General features: G+C 40.7%; 1 non-coding gene and 1 pseudogene across 1 annotated transcript; one reads left to right on the top strand and one right to left on the bottom strand.

The window, feature by feature from the left end:
• Nucleotides 1-6,020: 6,020 nt before the first annotated feature.
• On the bottom strand, nt 6,021-6,127 carry LOC142175000 (small nucleolar RNA R71). Its single transcript, XR_012704197.1, has one exon. It is a non-coding gene; the product is annotated as a small nucleolar RNA R71 (small nucleolar RNA).
• An 8,016-nt stretch (nt 6,128-14,143) lies between these two features.
• Nucleotides 14,144-16,187, top strand: LOC107760332 (pescadillo homolog; annotated as a pseudogene).
• Nucleotides 16,188-22,372: the final 6,185 nt, after the last annotated feature.

The following is a 22,372-nucleotide window of genomic DNA, read 5'->3' as shown; positions in this document are numbered from 1 at the left end:
ATCTCACAGCTTTTGGTCTTGTTTAAATAATTGTAATCTAATAGATTTAGGATTCAAAGAGAGCCGCTATACTTGGTCCAATCATCGTAGAAGACGCAAGGGCTTAATCCTTAAACACCTTGATAGATGTCACGCTAATGAAATATGGCTTCAACAATACCCTAATGCCACGGTCACTCATCTCCCTAAGGTGCATTCGGACCATAACCCTCTCCTAATTAATACTAGTACTACGATCTTTAGACCTACAAAGAAGCCTTTTAAGTTACAAAGCTTTTGGTGCTCTCATCCAGATTTCCATAATATTGTTCAACAAAGTTGGCTTCAAAACGACCTTCCACAAGCCACTGCCACTTTCTAAAATAATATAACTACTTGGAGTAATGCAACCTTTGGCAATATCTTCAGTATAAAAAGAAAATTTTTAGCTAGATTAGAAGGCATTCAAAATTCCCATTCTTATCCTACTAGCAATTTCCTCCAATATCTAGAAGCAGAACTCATTCGTGAATTTAATAATATTTTGCAACTAGAGGAAGACTACTGGAAAATTAGGTCACATGTTAATTGGCTCAACGAAGGCGACGCAAACACCAAATTCTTCCACCTATTCGTTATTAATAGAAGAAGAAAAAATAGAATCTCCTTCTTCAAAGATGAAGAAGGCAATTGGATTACAGATCATAACCTATTGACCCAACACACACTCCATTACTTTCAATCCATCTTCGCCATGGAACATACCAATACCAACTGGAGCGATATCCTTAAAAGCCCCACTAGCTACCACCAAATAGATCTATCACCCCTTGATAACCCCTCCTCAACCAAGAGGTTATTCAAGCATTATTCTCCTTCAAACCTTTTAAAGCACCGGGCCCCGATGGCCTCCACCCCTTCTTCTATCAAAAACACTGGCGCATAGTAGGAAAGTCTGTACTGGCATATTGGCACCAAATTTTTAGATCACAAAAGGTTCCTGAAGCTTTCAATGAAACTTTATTATGACTTATCCCGAAATTTAAGAATGCTAACAATTTAAAGAATTTTCGACCAATAGGGCTGTGTAACACAATCTAAAAAGTTATTACGAAAGTCATCGTCAACCTCATTAAACCGTTCCTGCCTGAACTCATTGGACCCTACCAATGCTCCTTCCTCAAAGGAAGAAGAGCAAGTGATAATGCTATACTCGTTCAGGAAATCCTTAGACATGTTAAGCGCTCAAAAAGGTAGTAAGGGCAAACTGATGCTAAAAATCGACCTTGAAAAGGCATTTGACCGCATAGAATGGTCATTTGTATACCGTACTCTTCGCTTCTTCAAATTTCCCCCAAAGATCACCTCCCTCATTATGAATTGTATTACTAGCAGTAACATTGCTATTTTAGTTAACGCTACGAAAACTAACTACTTTTCCCCATCAAGAGGCATCCAGCAAGGTGACTCTTTGTCCCCTTACATTTTTATCATGTGTATGGAACTGCTCTCTACATATATTAACCACCAAGTAGACCTTCAACGCTGGGACCCTATCACTCTTAGTAATAAAGGACCTCAACTATCCCACTTATTCTACACAGACGACTTAACCTTCATGGCCAATGCCAGTCATAAGTCATACATTCGATCCACAATAGCCTACAATACTTCTGTTACTTTTCGGGACAAAAAATCAATCCCACCAAATCCAAAGCTGTCTATTCCCCCCAATGCCATGAGGAGACTAAACAACTTGTCTTTCAACTCCTCAATATCAAAGCTACTGATAATTTTGGCAAATACTTGGACTTCCCCATACTCAATACAAAACTAAAGGCCTCCGATTTCCAATACATCATTGATAACATGAAAAATAGGTTATATAGTTGGCAAACTAATTCCTAACACCAGCAGGAAGAGTCACCCTTGCAAAATCCACCTTAAATACAATCCCAGCATATGCCATGCAATATTTCCTCCTTCCAAAATTCATCTGTCACAATATTTATAAAATTCAACGAGACTTCATTTGGGGGACCCTTCCTCAAAAAAAGAGAATTCATTATATTAGCTGGGATGTGGTAACGCTCCCAAAAAATCAAGGAGGACTGGGCCTTCGTAAAGCCCATGACAAAAATATGGCCCTTCTGACGAGTCTCTCGTGGCGTCTGTTTTTGAACCCTAAATCTCTTTGGGCGCAAACATTGATTAATAAATACACCCCTATACGAAACTCTACCTCTCATTCCTTCATCTGGACAAATGTTCTAAAAGGGTGAACGTATTGCATTAAGGGTATAGCTTGGTCACCTGGGGCAAATTCCTCAATCGATATATGGAACTCAAGGTGGATCCCCCAATCCCCTCCACTTAGAGAAATTGTTCATGGCCCCCTAACCCAAAATGAACAAGGCATGACACTCATGTTCACCTATGGAAAGATAATGAGTGGGACTGAGCGAAGTTATCTTTCCAAATCCCCTGCGAGACTACCCTAAAAGCCTTAGCCACATCTATCCCGGCCTCTGACAGTGTTAAGGACACGCCCTACTGGGCACTCAACGCCAATGGCATGTTCACAGTCAAATCTATTTACTCCCTCATTCACACAAACCCCCCATACACTACAACTTCAACTGGATATGGTCATTACACACGTTGGAAAAAATAAAAATTTTCCTTTGGCTATGCTCTCGTAATAGGTTACCTACAAGAATGTACCTTCACCACATAGGCCTAAATGTAGAACCTACTTGCACCATTTGCAACACCACACAAGAAAATAAACACCATATATTCTTCGAATGCCCGATAGCAATGAAATTTTTGTTAGACATGCGCTTGAACGTTTAACAACTACCATACCATGATCTCCACTGGCTTCAACTCTTAAAAGATTTAAATATCTCGCTCCACACTCATCATCTTGAATGACTTGACTTTCTACCATTTGCGCTATGACATATTTGGGTTAATCGAAATCATAATTCCTTTGAAAACAAGCGTCAACTACTCCCCATCAGCACCCCTATTAAGAGGGCTCTAGAATTCATACACATAATTGCTCCCAAGGAAAAGAATAGAGAAACAAGGCATATTCATGTAAAATGGACACGCCCCATTTCTGGCATTTATAAACTAAATACAGATGGGGCCTACAACATTAACACAAATAGCGGTGGAATTGGTGGAGTATCAGAAACTCAAATGAAGACTGGGTGATTGGCTACTGGAAATATTCATATGCTATAAATCACACCCACATGGAAATATTACCACTACAACAAGGACTGCAACTAGCCATATCACATGCTTTAAGTCCAATTGAAATTGAAATCGACTCAATGGAAGTCCTGCAACTAATAGAACATTGCACTCCTATCTATCAAACACTAATTGATTCTTGCAGGTGCCTATTGAGGAAGTTGGGAAATCCAGTGGTCCGACATAGCTTTCGCGAGGCAAATTCAGTAGATCCCTTTTTGCCCAAGGAAGGATCCAAGGAAGCAAGGTGCAACAACCTCTTAGTATTTTGGCAACCACCTACAACTATATGCAATAGCCTGCAAGCTGATAAAGAAGCAGTACCTAAAGAAAAAATAGCATCAGTTTCTGTATGTAGTAACTTGGCAAAGCTTGGAAACCAAAATGTACTTCATATAGGAGACACTACTACCACCAGTACTTCTACCTTTGTAATGATGGCTCATAATAGAGCTCCTGTAACAGTTTAGTATTATCTATAAAATCATCCTATTGACCAAAAAAAAGTATTTCTACATCTTATAATTTATATGTAATTTTATTTTTACCACCAAAGGATGTGGTGCAGTGGATGAAACTGCTCTTCCCTTAACTAGAAGTCTCAAGTTCGAGCCGTGGGTATTGGAAAATATCTTGGTAGGAAGCGGTTCCCCTCGAATGGGGCCCTACGCGGCACGTGTCCGGATATAGTCGGGTTCCAACTCGGGTACCAGGCACCGGCGGGAAACCAAAAAAAAATATAATTTTGTGTTTGAATCAACTTTAATTCGATACTTTATTTGCATACCCAATAATTTTGCAGATTGATAATAGGTGAATTGGACTATAATTAGGCCCTAAAGAACCACCTTCTTGTATAGTTTTTATGGTAAAAAGTGATAACAAAATGCTCTGATTAGTGCTTTTCATGCTTTGCAGGCTATATACAATAAAAGAAGTCTATGGAGTACTTTTGGGATCAATTACGGAGAAAAAGAGGCCAATCTTACAATATACGCTAAGTGCACCACGCGAAGGCAGCAAAACCAGAACTGGAGATGGACTGTTGCGGTCCTGGTGTAACCACGGTCGGACCGTGGAAGAAGGCTGTTGCGGATTCTAAGAGGCTAGTTGGCTGCGGTCCTGGCGTAACCGCGGTAGGACCGCGATATGAAGCGGAAAATTGAGGGACTGAAGTGCAAAACACGGGATTTTTAGCCCAAAACCCTATATTAAACAATAGAACTCGCCCAAGGGAGGCATGTAATGTTTTAGAGAGTACTTTGGCAAGAAAAACAAGTGTGAGAGATCACCCAAAACATCATATTTTCTTCTTCTCTTTATTTTTCTTGCAATTTTGATCATGAATATTTTCATAGTTTATTTACCCATTGTCATGAGTAGCTAAATCCTTTGTCTAGGGTTTTGATGGAACCTATTGAAGGATGAACTTCTTGATTATGTTAATATAGTTTGCCAGTTTAATCTCTATTTGTTCAACTACGTGTTTGTTGTAGTTAATTGACAGGATCCTCAATTAGCTGTGCCTAATTAGTGTGCATAACTCGGGAGAGAGTGCATGTTTAGGTGATTGTTGAACAATACCACTCCCAAAATATAAGAGAGATCTATAACTGCGGGTTTAAAGGTGAGATTAGGGATAACGAAGTCTTGGGTGCAATCTAAAGTGAATTGTAATAAACAAAGCCAACTAGCGTATCTCGAGAGAGTGCGTCTAGTAAATTATCGTGATTACTCGGGAGAGATTCACGATAAAAAGAGTGTTCATGATTGATAGAGATGTGTTGGTAAATCTATATGAAAGGATTCCATCAATAAGGGAAATCACTACCTTAAAACCTTCTCATTATTGTTCACAACTTAAGCATATTTAGTTTACAACTGTTTATTGACATTCAATCTTAGTTATTAAATATACTATCAACTGTTATTCACAACGTTTGGGGAAGCTGATTCTAAAGAATTTAGTAAGTCCAACGAAAGTAATTGATAGGTTAATTCTGTGGATTCGACTCTGGGCATAAATACTCAGGTTATATTTGCAATGTCCGCATTGTCCTTTTATAAGGCATAGTTGGGCGTGATCAAATTTTGGAGCCATTGCGGGGGAATTAATAGTGTTATCAATTACAATTGAAAGAAGTACAAAAATTCTTATTGTAGTCATTTTTTCTCTACACCCAATTTTTACATTGAAATTTTAACGTTTGTTGACTTGGTTGCACAGGTGCATGCCTAGAAACTCATCGAGATCTGGTGAAGTATTTGAAGCATTATCAGATCCCAAGAAAGTTTTTAAGGCCTTGAATCGGGCTAATCGAAAAAACAAACAACAACCAACAACTGCACAATTCGAAACAGTCATGGGGGATCACGACGAAAACCCAGCGGTACCAATAGTGCCAGAGGCTGCTCTCTATGACTGGGCACAACCCACAGCTGAAAATATGTCCACAGCCATTGTAGTTCCGTAGATACAGGCTGAGTCATTCCAAATTACGAATAACATGCTGCACTTGTTGCAGAACAAGGGACTATTTTCGGGGTCGCAAGTCGAAGATCCTCAATAGCACTTAAAGAACTTCCTCTCTATCTGCAAAACCCAAAGGCATCCCAACGTAACTCCTGAAGCAATAAAGTTGTTATTGTTTCCATTCTCAGTGACAGGAGCTGCCCAGACTTGGCTAAACTCACTTCCCATAAATTATATAACAATTTGGGATGAGTTAGTCAGGCAATTCTATAACAAGTTCCACACACCCAATAAGACTGCTTAACAAATTGATGAAATTTTGAGTTTCAAACAGAGACCAATGGAGACACTGCATGAAACATGGGAACGATTCAAAGGGATGCTGGTTATATGTCCGCACCATGGTATTCTAGATCTGATGTTGGGACAGCGATTTTACATGGGATTGTCAGATAGCGTGAAGAACATTGTTGATGCTTCAGCTGGTGGAGCATTTTTGAGCAAAACATGGAGAGAAGGCCAGAGTCTGCTTAACAAGATGGCACAAAATTCAGGATGGACAACCAGGAATGCACCTATCACTCCAGTGGTTCACTCAGTGCCCTTAGATCCATCCAACTCTATGGCTGAAAATATGGCCACCTTATTGACACAGATGAGTATACTCACCAAAAAGGTGGAAGAGTCAGGGCAAAAACAGTAGGTACATATTGTAGATACTACCAATGGGGGCTTGTGCGCATCTTGCATTAGTCAGCCAATCGGTAACCAATGGAATGCAGAACATGATCATCACCACTACCCTAAAGACATAAATTATGTGTCTAATTATGGAGGCCAGAGACAGGGTGGTCAGAATTGGGGCCAACAAAATCCGCAATACAGGCCAGTTCATCCACAATTCAACAATAGAAACATGGGAGGTATGAGACCCCCTAACAATATGGCACCTTACCCAAGGCCATAGGGATATAATAATCAGAATCAGCAGCAGGGGTATCACCCTCCTCGGCAGCAGCATGGTGGAAGGCAGGAAGATGGGTTTGCTAAACTTGAGGCAATGATGTAGCAGGTTATTGGGTCTAATGCAAAGATTAATGAGAGAGTGGATGCACATGATGCAGCAATCAAGAATATTGAAGTACAGGTGGGCCAAATTTCTATGTCTCTGAACAATCGTCCTCATAGGACACTACCTGCAGACACCCAGATAAATCCAAAAGATCAAGGCTCAAAGTAGCTGATGGCGGTAAGTCCACGTAATGGAAGAGATCTGGATGTAGAGCAAGAGAGGGCTCTAGAAACTAGACAAGCTGAGACACTTATACCAGTGCCCATTGAGCTGGATGAGTCAACAAAACTGACAGAGGTTCTAGTCCAGCCTGCCCAGGAAGAAAATAGCATTCAGAATGCGACCGAGAAAAAAGCTGAGATAGTCCAGGAACCAGTAGTTGATGTAGCAGCTGATAAGGATCAATCCCAGTTGATTGGGAAGAAGAGACCTCCTGCACCTTTCCCTCAGAGGCTGGCTAAGTACCAAAAGGAGGAACAATACAAGAAGTTCTTCGAAATGCTGAAACAAATCCAGGTAAACATACCATTGATTGAAGCTTTGAAGGAGATGCTTGGGTATGCGAAAATGATGAAGGACTTGATGTCCCGAAAGTTTGATTTCCAAGACTTGGCCATAGTTACTCTTACTCAGACATGTAGTGCAGTGGTGACTAGACCAATTGCAGAAAAGCTGTTTGACCTAGGGAGCTTTACAATTCCATGCACTATTGGTAATTTTGCTTTTGCTAAAGCACTGTGTGATCTAAGGGTCAGCATCAATCTTATGCCCCTGGCGATTTAAAAGAGGCTGGGCATTGGAAGAGCCAGACCCACCTCTATGTTGTTGTTGCAGCTGGCTGACAGGACAGTGAAACGACCCTCTGGTATACTGGATGATGTGCTAATTCAGGTAGGGAAATTTGTGTTCCCTGTAGATTTTGTGATCTTAGACTGCAGAGTGGATGAAGAGATTCCCATAATTTTAGGAACAACATTCTTGTCCACAGGAAGAGCTCTCATTGATTGTGAAACCGGGGAGCTCAAGATGAGATTGAACGATGAGGAGATAACATTCAATGTACAGAAATCTATGAGGCGACCAAGTGAGTTCGCCAATTGTTCTCTTATTGATGTCGTGGATGTAATCGTAGAGACTGATGATGAGGTGCTAACCATTGAGGACCCCCTTGCTACATGTTTAATGAATTTGGATGAGGTGAATGGTAAGGAACTGGCGGAATGGGTGTTGGCATTAGAGGGTAGAGGGTTCTGGGATAGAACTCTAGAATTTGAGCCCTTGCACTTGGAAAATCGAGAGACTCCTCCAGCCAAGCCATCTATCGAAGAACCACCAAAGTTGGAGTTAAATCCATTGGCCAACCATCTCAGGTATGAATTCCTTGGACCTAACTCCACATTACCTATTATTATCTCATCTAGTTTGTTAGATGTGCAGGCGCAACAACTCTTGCAGGAACTTAAGGAGTCCAAGACCGCCATTGGGTGGACCATGGCAGACATAAAGGGGATCAGCCCCGCCTACTGTATGCACAAAATTCTACTGGAAGAGGGACACAAACATTTCAGGGAACACCAAAGAAGGCTGAACCCTAACATGAAGGAAGTGGTGAAGAAGGAAGTAATAAAGTGGTTAGACGCGGGAATTATCTTCCCAATCTCTGACAGCAGTTGGGTTAGCCCAGTTCAATGTGTACCTAAAAAGGGTGGCATGACGGAAGTTAAGAATGAAAACAATGAATTGATCTCTACAAGAACAGTCACGAGCTGGAAAATTTGCATGGATTATAGAAAGCTAAATCTAGCCATTCGGAAAGACCACTTCCCACTTCCCTTCATTGATCAGATGTTAGACAGACTGGTAGGGAGGTCACACTTCTATATTTTGGACGGGTACTCAAGATACAACCAGATCTCCATTGCACCGGAGGACAGAGAGAAGACCTCTTTCACTTGCCCTTATGGCATTTATGCCTTTCGGAGGATGCCCTTTGGCCTATGCAACGCACCTGCCACATTTCAATGGTGCATGATGGCCATATTCACTACATGGTAGAGGACATAATGGAGGTGTTCATGGATGACTTCTCAGTGGTGGGGAATTCATTTGATGAGTGCCTGATAAATCTGACGCGTGTGCTGAAATGGTGTATCAAGACTAACTTGGTTCTGAACTGGGAGAAGTGCCACTTCATGGTACAAGAAGGCATAGTCTTGGGGCACCGGGTGTCAAGCAAAGGAATTGAGGTGGATCGTGCTAAAGTGGATGTAATAGCAAAGCTACCTCCTCCAACTTCAGTAAAAGCAATCAGAAGCTTCCTTGGGCATGCCGGTTTCTACCGGAGATTCATAAAAGACTTCTCAAAAATTACCAACCCTCTCTGTAAGTTGTTAGAAAGAGATCACCGTTTCTTGTTTTCTGATGATTGCAGGGTAGCATTCGAGGAGCTGAAAAAGAGACTGGTCACAACACATATCATTGTTGCCCCCAACTAGGAGCAACCATTCGAACTTATGTGTGATGCCAGTGACTACGCAGTGGGGGCAGTGCTGGGACAGCGGAAGGACAAGTTGATGCATCCAATCTACTATGCTAGTAGAACGCTGAGTGGAGCCCAGCTGAACTATACTGTGACTGAGAAGGAGATGTTGGCTGTGGTGTTTGCTTTCGACAAGTTCAGATCATATCTGATTGGTTCTAAAGTAATTGTATACACTGATCATGCAACTCTCAGGTACTTGATTGAGAATAAGGAGTCTAAGCCGCGCCTGATTTGTTGGGTGTTGCTGCTGCAAGAATTCGACCTTGAAATTCGTGATCGTAATGGCACAAAGAACCAAGTCGCTGATCATCTATCACGACTTGAGGGAGCTGAAAGTGCAGTTGAGGTTGAAGATATTCTGGAAACCTTTCCAGACGAGCAGCTGCTCGCTACTAATCTTGAGGAAGCGCCATGGTATGCAGACTTTGCAAATTACCTGGCCTGCGGTATAGTTCCCTATGACCTTTCATTTGTACAAAAGAAAAAATTTTATCATGACTGCCACATGTATTATTGGGATGAGCCTTACCTGTTTAGAATTTGTGTTAACAATATGATCCGGAGGTGTGTCCCCGAGATAAAACAATCTTCTGTTTTGCAGGCTTGTCATGCATCGGCTTATGTAGGACATTTTGGAGGGGTCAGGACAGCTGCAAAAGTGCTTGAGGCCGGATTCTTTTGGCCAACAGTGTTTAAAGATGCTCACCAATGGGTGAAGGGCTGCAATGAATGTCAGCGGACCGGGAACATTTTCCGTCGCCATGAGATGCCCATGAACCCAACTCAAGAGGTGGAAGTGTTTGATGTCTGGGGGATTGACTTCATGGGTTCCTTCGTCAGCTCCTATGGCAATAAGTACATACTTGTTGCTGTGAATTACGTGTCCAAATGGGTAGAAGCTAGAACATTGCCCACTAATGATGCAAGAGTGGTGGTGGGGTTTTTGAAGAAGAACATATTCACCAGATTTGGGACACCAAGAGCGATTATCAGTGACGGAGGCACTCACTTCTGTAATAGAGCTTTCAAGAAGTTGCTTGCAAAGTATGATGTACGCCATAAGGTGGCTACCCCTTATCACCCGCAAACTAGTGGGCAGGTTGAAGTGTCCAACAGAGAGATAAAGAGTGTGCTAACCAAGACTGTGAACGCCACAAGAACTGATTGGGCGAAAAAGTTAGATGATGCACTCTGGGCCTATAGAACTGCTTTTAAAACACTGATTGGTATGTCACCATATAAGTTGGTGTTCGGGAAGGCCTACCATTTGCCAGTGGAACTTGAACATAGAGCGTGGTGGGCACTGAAACAGCTAAATCTAGACATCGAGGCTGCGGGCACAACGAGAATCATAGAATTGCATGCACTCGACGAGTTCAGACATATTGCTTTTGAGAGCACAAGCTTGTACAAGGAAAGAATGAAGAGGTTGCACGACAAGAACATTGTGGAGCGAAATTTCAATCCTGGAGATATGGTGTTGCTTTATAACTCACGATTAAGGCTATTTCCGGGTAAACTCAGGTCACGATGGTCTGGACCATTTAGAGTGGTTGAAGTTTTCCCTTCATGTGTTGTCGAGATTGCCACAAAGAAAGAATCTCGTACATTTAGAGTCAATGGGCAGAGATTGAAACTATATGTGGGCATGTGCGAACCAAAGGAAGTGTCTGAGCTACACCTGACTGAACCACAGAGGTCGAGCGAGCCTTAAATGCGCTCATCTGCATCGTGCCGCGACGTTAAATCAGGCGCTTCATGGGAGGCAATCCACGAATGTGTTGTAAGTGTAATGCATAAAAAAAAGTAACAAGAACATGCCCAGACCGCGGTCCCAGCGTAACCGCAGTTGGATCGCGGTCAAGGACCTCTTCTGAAAGAAGTCTACCGCGGTCCCCGCGTAACCGCGGTAGGACCGCGGTCAAATACCCCCTCTGAAAGAGGTCTACCGCGGTCCCAGCGTAACCGCGGTAGGACCGCGGCAGACCAGCACGGGCCAGATTTTGTTTCCCCCCCCTTTTAATAAACCTAACCCCCCACTATTCCCCCAAACCCTTCTTTTCTTCAAACCACCCGCAACCCCCATCCCCTTCTCTCTTCTCTTCTCTCTTTCACACCATCTCCTATCCCTCAAACCTCCATTGTTGCCCCTCCTTTCTTCTCCATCTCTCTCTCTCTTCAACCTATCCCTTCCATTCATCCTCAAGGTAAGCTTCTCTATTCTTTTCTCTTTCTTTTCCATAACTTAGTATAATGAGTAGTCTAAATTAGTTTCAATTAAACCCTAGGTAGTGTTTTAGTGTAAATTTTTTTAATTTTTTTTCTTTCTTTTCTTTCCTTTTCTCCATTATTTGTTTCTTTTGGACATGATTGATGCTTAAATGATTGGGTTTTTATTGTGCTTAACTTGGGGGCGATTTTTAGAATGTTTGGAGGCCTAAACAAATTTTTTAGGGTGAAGCTTGGTGGAGGGGCCTAAATGGCCGAAAATTGGGGTGTGTTGTAAAATTTTGGAGCACTTTGTGCCCTTCTTAGTTTGTGGTGGTGGTAGCATTTGACATGATTCCCTTGTGGGAGATTGTGTGGGGTATTATATGGTGAAATTGTAGAATTAATAGTGGTGTGAGGGCAATAGTGGAGGTTGTCAACTCTGGGCACCTTACTAATTGGGCATACTGGTATTGATAGACAAAAGGAAACTGTTTGGTGCCATCAGGTGGCGAAGTCTGAGTACCCATCCGATTGGCACATGTTAGGATGCATAAGATTGTTACCCTGAATTGTCTGCAGGTAATATGGCTCGCAAAAGGCGAAAGAGCTCGGCAAGTACTTCCCAAATGCCAATATATGATGCCACCAGGTTCCAGTCACAGGAGGCAGAGGACGCGTTTCATGCTAAGGCCACCAAAAGCTTTGTCCCTGAGATTCCTGTTGATAGGGATGCCCTCCGTATGGAAAAAGCATACATGTATGAGGAAATCAGACGGAGGGAGATGGAGTTCTTGTTTGATGAACCTGAGACGGCAAACCCAATAATGGTCCGGGAGTTCTACGCGAACTGCCCGGAACATTTGTGCCGGTCTGCGATTGTGCGGGGCAGGGTGGTAGATGCCTCAATTCTGAAGATTCGCCAGGTCTTGCAGCTGCCCCAGTTCACTGGTGACATTGATCATTACCACGACACCCAAGGGGTCACTTGGGACACTATGATTGAGACAATCTGCGCAGGGGGTCGACCAATCTGGCTACAAGAAAACATTACCCTTCACTCCAAGTCGTTCACACATGAGGCTAAGTGCTGGTTCACCATTATTTGCAGCCGGTTATTGCCCACGGGAAATACGACAGATGTGAACCACCTACGGGCTCTATTGGTGTGGTGCTTCGTCACCAAGAAAGACTTTGATGTGGCGAGAATTATTGGAGATGAAATGATCCTTCGGTCACCTCTACTATCTAGGGGGTTTTACTTCCCCTCACTTGTGACAAGGTTGTGTCTGCTGGATGGTGTCCCCACCAATCCTACAGATGGATCTTTGCCTGCAAAAGCGGCATTCAGAGCTTCAAAGATCATAGTGGGCAGAAATGCACCCACAACCATTGAGCTTGATGATGAGGATGACGCCCCAGCACCCATGGCACCATCCAGGAGATCCTATGATGGAGCTGGATCCTCTCGGTGACCCCATACTGGGGCAGGGTTCTCTAGATCACAGTCCAGCCAACCCATGTTGCATTCTTTGGAGGAAGAGGTGGCAGATCTTCGCTCCTCGATGGATGGCATGCATGTGTGTATGGATGCTATGTCTCAGTGGCAGGCCAGGTCTGAGATCCGGATGATAGCTTGGTTCCATGCTTTGGGGAGGGCTTGTCATGTGGATCCCAGCACCGTCTCCGACTCTGAGTGATGCTCAGGGAAGTCTTCTTACCCTTCTGCACTTTATTTGTGTTATGACATGGGGACATGCCATATTCTTTTTATGTGGGGTGGGAGACTTGCTTTAGTGGTGTATTCTTAGTGTACATATACATTGATTGTAAAATAAATAAATGTAGGAGACTCTTCCCGAGGACGGACCACTTGGAAAGTACTCTTGAGGGAAGTAGTCCATTTAGATTTTTTTTATTTTATTTTTCTTTTTAGGTAGTGTAGTAATTCCTCCTTGGTTTTTCTTTTGACCACGGTTCTTTTCCAAGGGCTTTTCATGAACCGGGTTAGGTAAATTTTTCTTTAATATTTTTAGGACCCTTAGGACTCTATTGGACCAAGATGGGTGAAGACAAGAATGCAACCCGTAATGTACACACCTGCAAATAACTAAAACGAACTTGAGGGTGCGACGTCTAGGCTCGTTTGTAGACTCGTAATTTTATACCTTAATTCTGCACACCTTGTCTTTCTTGAACGCTCACGTGAGTGTGTTGACAAACTAATTCGGAATGAGTTACATGACAAGTGTGTGTGAGATAATACTTGTATTCTGTGCTTGCATGCGATACCTAGAACTTGCTCTGTGTGTTTGCAAAGCGAAATAGAAGTTGTTTGGCCTTAGAGATGATTGATGTAGTTCTTTGTGTAGCCTGTATAATTATGAATCCACCTGTACATATTGCCATAGTTAACCCCTTAGAGCCTGAAGCCTGTTCTTTGATAACCTTACAATAACCTACATCCTGTGTTTGAATAGTTTGACTGTTTGAACCTGTACCTCCTAGAATCACTTGAATCGTTAAAGAGCATATAAAAGTCAAAGTGTGGGGTGGTAATGGAGTGGGAAAAGGAAAATCAGGAAAATACTTGAATGGTGCAATGGCTGTTAAAAATAAAAAAAATAAAAAGAGAAAAAAAAAGAGGTCAGTTGCACCTAAAGAAAAGTGGGGGGAGTTTCAATTGCTTTACCCTAAAGCCGCCATCGACAGCTTATCGTTTGATGCAAAAAAATTGATGCAATTTGTTTATTGTTTTCAGGGAAAGAAAAAGGAAGGAAATGCAGCAAGATATATTACAAAATCACAAGCTGTGAAATACCTTCAAGTCAGTTTATCACTGTTCAGGAAGCTATGCATCTTGAAAGGTATTTTCCCCCGTGAACCAAAGAAGAAGGTTAAGGGAAACCACCATACCTACTATCACACGAAAGATATTTTGTTCCTTAAACATGAGCCCTTACTCGAGAAGTTCAAAGAAATGCGAGCATACGAGAAAAAGATTAAAAAAGTAGTCTCAAAGAAAAACCGGGATCTTGCTGAACGCCTGTTAACTCGAAAACCCACTTATACCCTTGACATGCTTATTCGAGAGAGGTACCCTAAATTCATTGATGCACTTAGAGATTTGGATGACTGCCTTAGTATGGTGCACTTGTTTGCTGCATTGCCTGCTGTAGAAAGAGAGAAGATATCGGTAAACCGTGTCCATAACTGTCGAAGTTTGAGCCATAAATGGCAAGACTACATTTCGCGCACCCACAAACTATAGAAAACATTTATATCAGTGAAAGGAATATATTACCAGGCAGAAATAGATAGGCAAAAAATCACTTGGTTAACTCCACATGCATTGCAACAAGTACTTCCTGCTGACGTTGACTACAGCATTATGCTGACTTTCTTGGAATTTTACGAGACACTCCTAGCTTTTGTTAATTTCAAGCTTTACCATTCAATAAATGTGAAATATCCTCCCATTCTTGATTCTCGGCTTGAAGCTTTAGCTGCTGATCTTTATGCATTATCTAGGTTCTTCGATAGTAGAGCCTCTACGACAGAGACAAAAACTGCTAGTATCTTTGACTCTGATGTGAGTAAGGACCTGGGAGAGGGGACAAACTATGATGAATCTGAACTTAGACTGGCTCAACTTCAATAATAGCTCCCTTCCAATGAACCAGGTGCCTTAATGCACCTTGTTCAAAATGCTGCAGAAAGTGATGAAGATGATTCCGAAACAAGAAAATGCAAAGCATTTTTCAAGGATGTCAAGTTCTTCTTGAGTTGTGAGGTTCCGAGAGAGTCACTATTGTTTGTTATCCCTGCTTTTGGTGGTATAGTTTCTTGGGATAGAGAAGGGGCACCATTTAAAGAGACTGACCAGAGTATTACTTATCAGATTGTTGACCGTCCCACTCAGGGCCATAAATTCCTTTCCCGAGAATATGTCCAGCCACAGTGGATTTATGATTGTATTAATGCACGTATCCTTTTACCAGTTGATGAATATGTTGTGGGAAGGATTCCTCCACCACACTTGTCACCTTTTGTTGATAATTAGGCCGAAGGATATGTTCCTGAATATGCAGAGACCATCAAGCGTCTACAGGCAGCTGCAAGATAAGAAGTGCTTCCAATGCCAGGGGTGGGAAAAGAGTATTTGGACGACCCTCAAAATTTACTTGTGGAAGGCGTCATTGACCGTGCTGAAGCTATTGAAGCTGCCAAGAAAAAATGCAAGATGTCAATTCTTCAGAAGCAGTATCATGATGAACTAAAAAAAGAACTTGGAAGTACCCAAATTTCTACTGCTTCAGATGGGAACAAGGATAGTATTTCTGAGGACATTGATACTGGAGGAGATTCTATTCCAGATATAAGACAAATTTCCAAGGACGCAGACAACATGTTCGATGTTCTCATGCCTCGTAAAAAGAGGAAGCTACTAGATGCTATGAAGAGGGGCAAAGAGAAGAAACAAGCTAATGTTGACCGTTTGAAGCAGAGGAACAGAATGATTAAAGAAGGAAAAATATCAGAGAAATAAGGAAGCAGTTAATTATGCCTGTCATTTAAAGTTATTTTCATTGTGCTGTAGTCTTTCTTCTGCTTTTCTTTTGTACTGGTAATTCTATAATCTTGTATATTAGTTTATGTACTGCCAATCGGCTAAAAAAAAGTGGGGGTAGCCTATGAAACAAGTGTGGAAGAATGATTGGGTTGAACATGGAAATTAGAATAAAGGGAACAATTGTATTAAAAGTGTTTAGGGAGGTTAGTCACTATATCCAAATATATCCTACACGTCCCTTAGCCTACATTATAACCAAATAAAGACCTCTTGATCTTGGACTGAACAACTCGATTAGTAGAGTATTACACTAAGGGCAAGCTTATGGTGTATCTATGTGGCATGTGAATGTTCTTTGCTGAGAGTGAGTGGATTCGTTCTATCTATAGTTCCTTGTTGCTTGATTTTATGTGTGTGGAACTTCTCTCAGAAATGTGATGTGAGGGCATGTGACTCAGTAAGAAAAAGCAAGTTTTCACCTCTGTTTAGAGTAACTAGAGTAAGCACGAGTGTGGCATGGCATTAGAGTCTTCATCTGAGGTGTGGCTGTTGCACTGCTTAGATTGTTCTTTCATAATGGTGGGTGTGACATAAACTGGGTAATGCATCGAACGATTAGGCCTAGAAGTGTGGTTCAACTTGCTCGAGGACGAGCAAAGATTTAAGTGTGGGGTGTTGATAATAGGTGAATTGGACTATAATTAGGCCCTCAAGAACCACCTTCTTGTATAGTTTTTATGGTAAAAAGTGATAACAAAATGCTCTGATTAGTGTTTTTCATGCTTTGCAAGCTATATACAATCAAAGAAGTCTATGGAGTACTTTTGGGATCAATTACGGAGAAAAAGAGGCAATCTTACAATATCCGCTAAGTGCACCACACGAAGGCAGCAAAATCAAAACTGGAGATGGACTGTCGCGGTACCGGCGTAACCGTGGTCGGACCACGGCAAAAGGCTGTTGTGGATTTTGAAAGGCTAGTTGGCCGCGGTCCTGGCGTAACCGCGGTAGGACCGCGATATGAAGCGGAAAATTGAGGGACTGAAGTGCAAAATACGGGATTTTTAGCCCAAAACCCTATATTAAACAACAGAACTCGCCCAAGGGAGGCATGGAATGTTTTTAGAGTACTTTGGCAAGAAAAAACAAGTGTGAAAGATCACCCAAAACATCATATTTTCTTCTTCTCTTTATTTTTCTGGCAATTTTGATCATGAATATTTTCATAGTTTATTTACCCATTGTCATGAGTAGCTAAATCCTTTATCTAGAGTTTTGATGGAACTTATTGAAGGATGAACTTCTTGATTATGTTAATATAGTTTGCCAGTTTAATCTCTATTTGTTCAACTATGTATTTGTTGTAGTTAATTGACATGATCCTCAATTAGTTGTGCCTAATTAGTGTGCATAACTCGGGAGAGAGTGCATGTTTAGGTGATTGTTGAACAACACCACTCCCAAAGTATAAGAGGGCTCTATAACTGCCAGTTTAAAGGCGGGATTAGGGATAACGAAGTCTTGGGTGCAATCTAAAGTGAACTATAATAAACAAAGCCAACTAGCGTATCTCGGGAGAGTGCGTCTAATAAATTATCGTGATTACTCGGGAGAGATTCACGGTAAAAAGAGTGCTCATGATTGATAGAGATGTGTTGGTAAATCTATATGAAACATAAACAGAAGGGATTCCATCAATAGGGGAAATCACTACCTTAGAACCTTCTCATTATTGTTCACAACTTAAGCATATTTAGTTTACAACTGTTTATTGACTTTCAATCTTAGTTATTAAATATACCATCAACTGTTATTCACAACGTTTGGGGAAGTTGATTCTAAAGAATTTAGTAAGTCCAATGAAAGTAATTGATAGGTTAATTCTCTATGGATTCGATTCTGGGCATAAATACTCAGGTTATATTTGCAACGCCCGCATTGTTCTTTTATAAGGCATAGTTGGGCGTGATCACAGATCCAATGTGTTTAGTACAGATGTCGACTTAATTAATTACTTAAAAGCTTAATCGTTCATGAATATATGCTTTTCAAATTCAATGATGTGAATGCTATTAGAAAAAGACGTGGGAAGTGGTGGTAGTGGTCAATTCAAAAAGGAAAAGAAGAATAATGAGCATAGATTAAAAGAAAAAATTCTATTTTGTATCTCATACAACTGACACTAATTGTATCAGACAACTTTTTTGTTTCACAGTTTTGTAGATCCAGATTTCTGTGGATCCAAAAGTGTAAGATTGTGGTCCACAAATTTGTGAGACAAAAAGGAATAAAACTTCTCGACTAAAAGGGATTAGAAATGTTTGAAAATCTAGTGAATTCTATTTCCTCGAATTCACGTGAATATTTTCTTGTGTAACTAACAAAAGTTAATATTGCAAGTGAAACTGTAATACTATAACATAATGAAACAGTAATATTTTTGAAACAGAAAACAGAATCAAAAGTAAAGCTTAATCTCGAAATAATCAAATATAATATGAAAATAAATTTCGGAATGAAAATCGAGCCCACTAGATGCACAGTGTATCCTTAAGGAAATTATTTCCCTCAAATACCTGAAATATTGGAATATTATCCTCCCATGATAGAACGATTTAATCATCAGAGTATTGGTACCAAAAATGCTGGTAAACGACGGACCACTTAATGACTGTAAATCACACTGGAATTTACTTGTACAGAAGAAGAAGAAGAAGTTCAGAAAATTTTGTAAAGAAAGATTCTGGGATCAAGATATAATAGCCATTTTCTGGCACTGTTTCTAAATATTTGCAAGCTTTCAAAAACAACCATGGTTGTTGGAAGATGCGATAACGTTCAAAATATTTTGGAAAAATAATTTAAAATAATCGGGGAAAGAACCTGATATTTTATACTTCAATACCACACAAGAGGGGGGAAGGGGTGATTTGTGTGGTGTTCAATTTTTTGCTTAAACTGATTAAAGAAGAATCTGGTTCTTCTAAGTGTTCCTTAACCTACTATTCCAGAAATAGTAAATGCGGAAAGTAAAGAACACAAGTATTTTACGTGAAAAACACCTGGCTCAAAAGGTGAAAAAACCACGACCTACTTTCCAGTAGGATTTTTCCAAACTCTCCACTAAAATCACTGAGCCAAAAACAACATTTACAAAAACTCTTTTGTAAACCTAGGATTAACTCTAATCTCATTGTAGCACATAGGCTCAACTATTGCGACAACTTCAAGTTAACTCTAACTTGAAAACTCTGAGTACCAAATATAGTTGCTTCTAGATAAAGCAGAAAGGTACAATATGAAAACACCTACTACAATTGAACTAGAAATAAAAGACAGATACTTGGAACTGGTTCTTCTATCTGGTTCAAGTAGCTTCAGGTTTGCACGTTTGAATCACACATAAATTGCTTGCAAAATTGCCTTGCTATTTTGCTCTCAATTCACATTTAACTTCTGCTTATGTGTGTTACTTGTAAAGAGAACAATACTGATATTTATGGAGTTAGTAAATAAAGATTGACTAGAATTCTGATACTACTCTTCCTTGGTGGAAGAGTTCTAGTTGATCTCAACACCTAACTCTATCATTCTCTTAATCCGTGTTCTCTTTGAGTAAGGAGTCTTTTTCCTTATCCAATATGCAATCTTTTCGATTAGGATCAGGAGATATCACTTCTGGTAAGTTAGGTTTATCTCCTTTACGTACATCTCATATGCTTAAGTTGACCACATCTGTGCTTCACTAGGATGGACTTGGTCCATGTTTGAGTTCCTTTATCAATCTTCAAAACTCACCTTTACTTGGGCCAACAAATTCCCCCTTTTTGATGATGACAAACTCTATGCTTTTCACTCGCTTAGGCCTTATCAGAACTCAGCTCAAACATCAATGCAAAGTTAGAAAATTTCCACTTATCATCAAAGACCAGGTTCATTAGGTTATAAACATCACTTATTCAGAATATAAAGCACAATATCTTTTCCCCCTTTTGGCATCATCGAAAAGTTGCATAAACAAAGTGTTATCCCCAGAATTTTAAAAATTACTTATCGTCGCTGGGGAAACTGCAAGTGCATTCATGGATTAATCATCAGTAATAAAATATAAATATTCAAACTATCAAGGAAAAATAAACAGACATCAAGAGCAAAAACAACAAACTTCATTGATAAAGAATATGATTCTGCCACAATTCGCAAAAAGAAACAAAAACAGTTAAAACATGAGCAAAACAAGAAAAATACCTAATTTGGGTCACTGAAAGGTCTAGACAAAGTTTAAGAAATGAAGGCTAATGAAATTAAGGTTTGGAAGAACTAGAGGGTTGGGTTTTGGCTTGGAGAAGGTGCAACATGTCTTGAAGAATGCCATCATTCTTCTCCTTTTATTTTGTGAGCTCAGTTCTGAGAGCGTCTCTCTCAAATTCAACCTCTGCCAATCGAGTCTTCAACCTAGCTATCTCAGCATCCTTTTCCCCCACTCTCCTGCAATAGAGCTCTAACCTTGCTATTGATAGGTGTCTTTTTAGATGAACCAGGTTCATTGGGAATGACATTGACCTCATAATCACAAGCAATCAGAGGGTTGATTCCAAAATGATCTTTGCTTGTGGACATCTCCCACTTCTTCAGTGGCACCTTACAACGAGCAAGAACAGTAGTGAGAATAAACCCATAAGGAGTGGCATGGGCCTTGAAGCCATTGATAACCCTATCAAGTAGCATGATCATAAATGCAGGCCAGTTGATCTGCCTTCCACTTTCAAAACACTCCATCAAAACCAAATCCATGTATCTAGCAATGTGTTTTCTTTCCTGCCCAGGCAGCAAACACTTTGTTAATTTGTGTGAGTTCACCAAACAGTAGAGTACCTAGTCCTCTACAAGATTCTGCTGAGAATGCTAGTAAAATAGTATGTAAATAAGGCAAAGGATTTTTAACTTCACTAACTTCCAATCTCCCCATTACAATCCACTTTACAATAACCCTATTGCAAAGACTTCAACTAACTTATGATGCTCTCATCACAATACACTCCATAACTATCCTAGTTACAAAGGCTTTGACTAACTTGTGATGTTTCCACCACAAGCCACATTGTCAACTACGGATACAAAGGTTTTTGCTTATGACTAAACCTAGCCACAAAATAAACTCAAGGAGTTTACGGATTTACAAAGGTTTCCTAATCAACGCTTCTAAGAAAGTAGGATAGGAGTTACAATGAAGAACACATAACAAAGACTCAACACAAGGTCCTAAGGACTTAAGATATCATCAATCTTGGATCAGGTCTTTGAGGTTGCAGCAACTTTGTTCTTGAGAGAGGTTCTTGAGAATATTTCCTTTTTTGATTTTGCAAGATGTTCAAGTGATCAGATCCCATGCACCAGGTTGTTATATTACAAAAGGAATTACCATGGTGATGTCAATTCACAATGGTGATGTCAAATCTTGATTAGTACATGTTTTTTCTCAATGGGAAGTGACTGTTGCACTGTCTGCTGCACTGTTGCGTGTACAGTTGAAGGCAGTCACTTTCTGCAGTTGATTTCCAACTGTAGTTAACTTGTACATTTGTCAGATAACCCTAAGGGACCAGGTCCCTGTTGTGTTCGTCTTTGTACAGTAGCGGACAGTCACTTTCTGCAGTTGTGTTCCAACTGTATAGTTTATTTGTACTTCTGTCAAGGGAGCACCAAGGGATCAGTTTCCTAATCTGGTTCTTGTGCACACTGCCCAGATTGTCTTGAGTTGAGTAACTTGAATGATGTTTTGGATAAACTCATTGTAGGTACACCTTGATCACATCACTTGAAGTGATGTGAGCACTTTAGTTGGTCAGAGAATGAGTGGGCGCTGGAAATAGTGCAGTGCGGCAGAATCTTCATTTCCAGCTGTGTCCAATTAACTTTGTACTGTCGTGAGGAACCCACAAGAGTATCAGGTCCTTGTTTGGGTTCCTACCTCCTGAAGCTGTAGCAAGTTCACATGTGGTTGGAATCCGTTAGATGCAGTGTAATCCAAGTGAGTCAGGTTCCCTATCTGGTTCTTGACATTAAGTTTGTTAGATCATCAAAACACAAGGCAAATATATTGAAAACCTATCAATTTCCCCCTTTTTGATGATGACAAGCTTAGCATTGAAAACGAGGAGTTAGAGTTCAGAGAACCAGATTGAATAATAGGAGACCACAGGTTCCCCCTGACTTTATGCCCTTACTTACACATGTTTCCCCATATGTTCCCCCTGA

The sequence above is a fragment of the Nicotiana tabacum genome, chromosome 20 (assembly GCF_000715075.1).
Source record: "Nicotiana tabacum cultivar K326 chromosome 20, ASM71507v2, whole genome shotgun sequence".
Lineage (NCBI taxonomy): Eukaryota > Viridiplantae > Streptophyta > Magnoliopsida > Solanales > Solanaceae > Nicotiana > Nicotiana tabacum.
The sequence above is the reverse complement of the archived record's forward strand: the minus strand, read 5'-3'. Positions and strand labels throughout refer to the sequence as shown.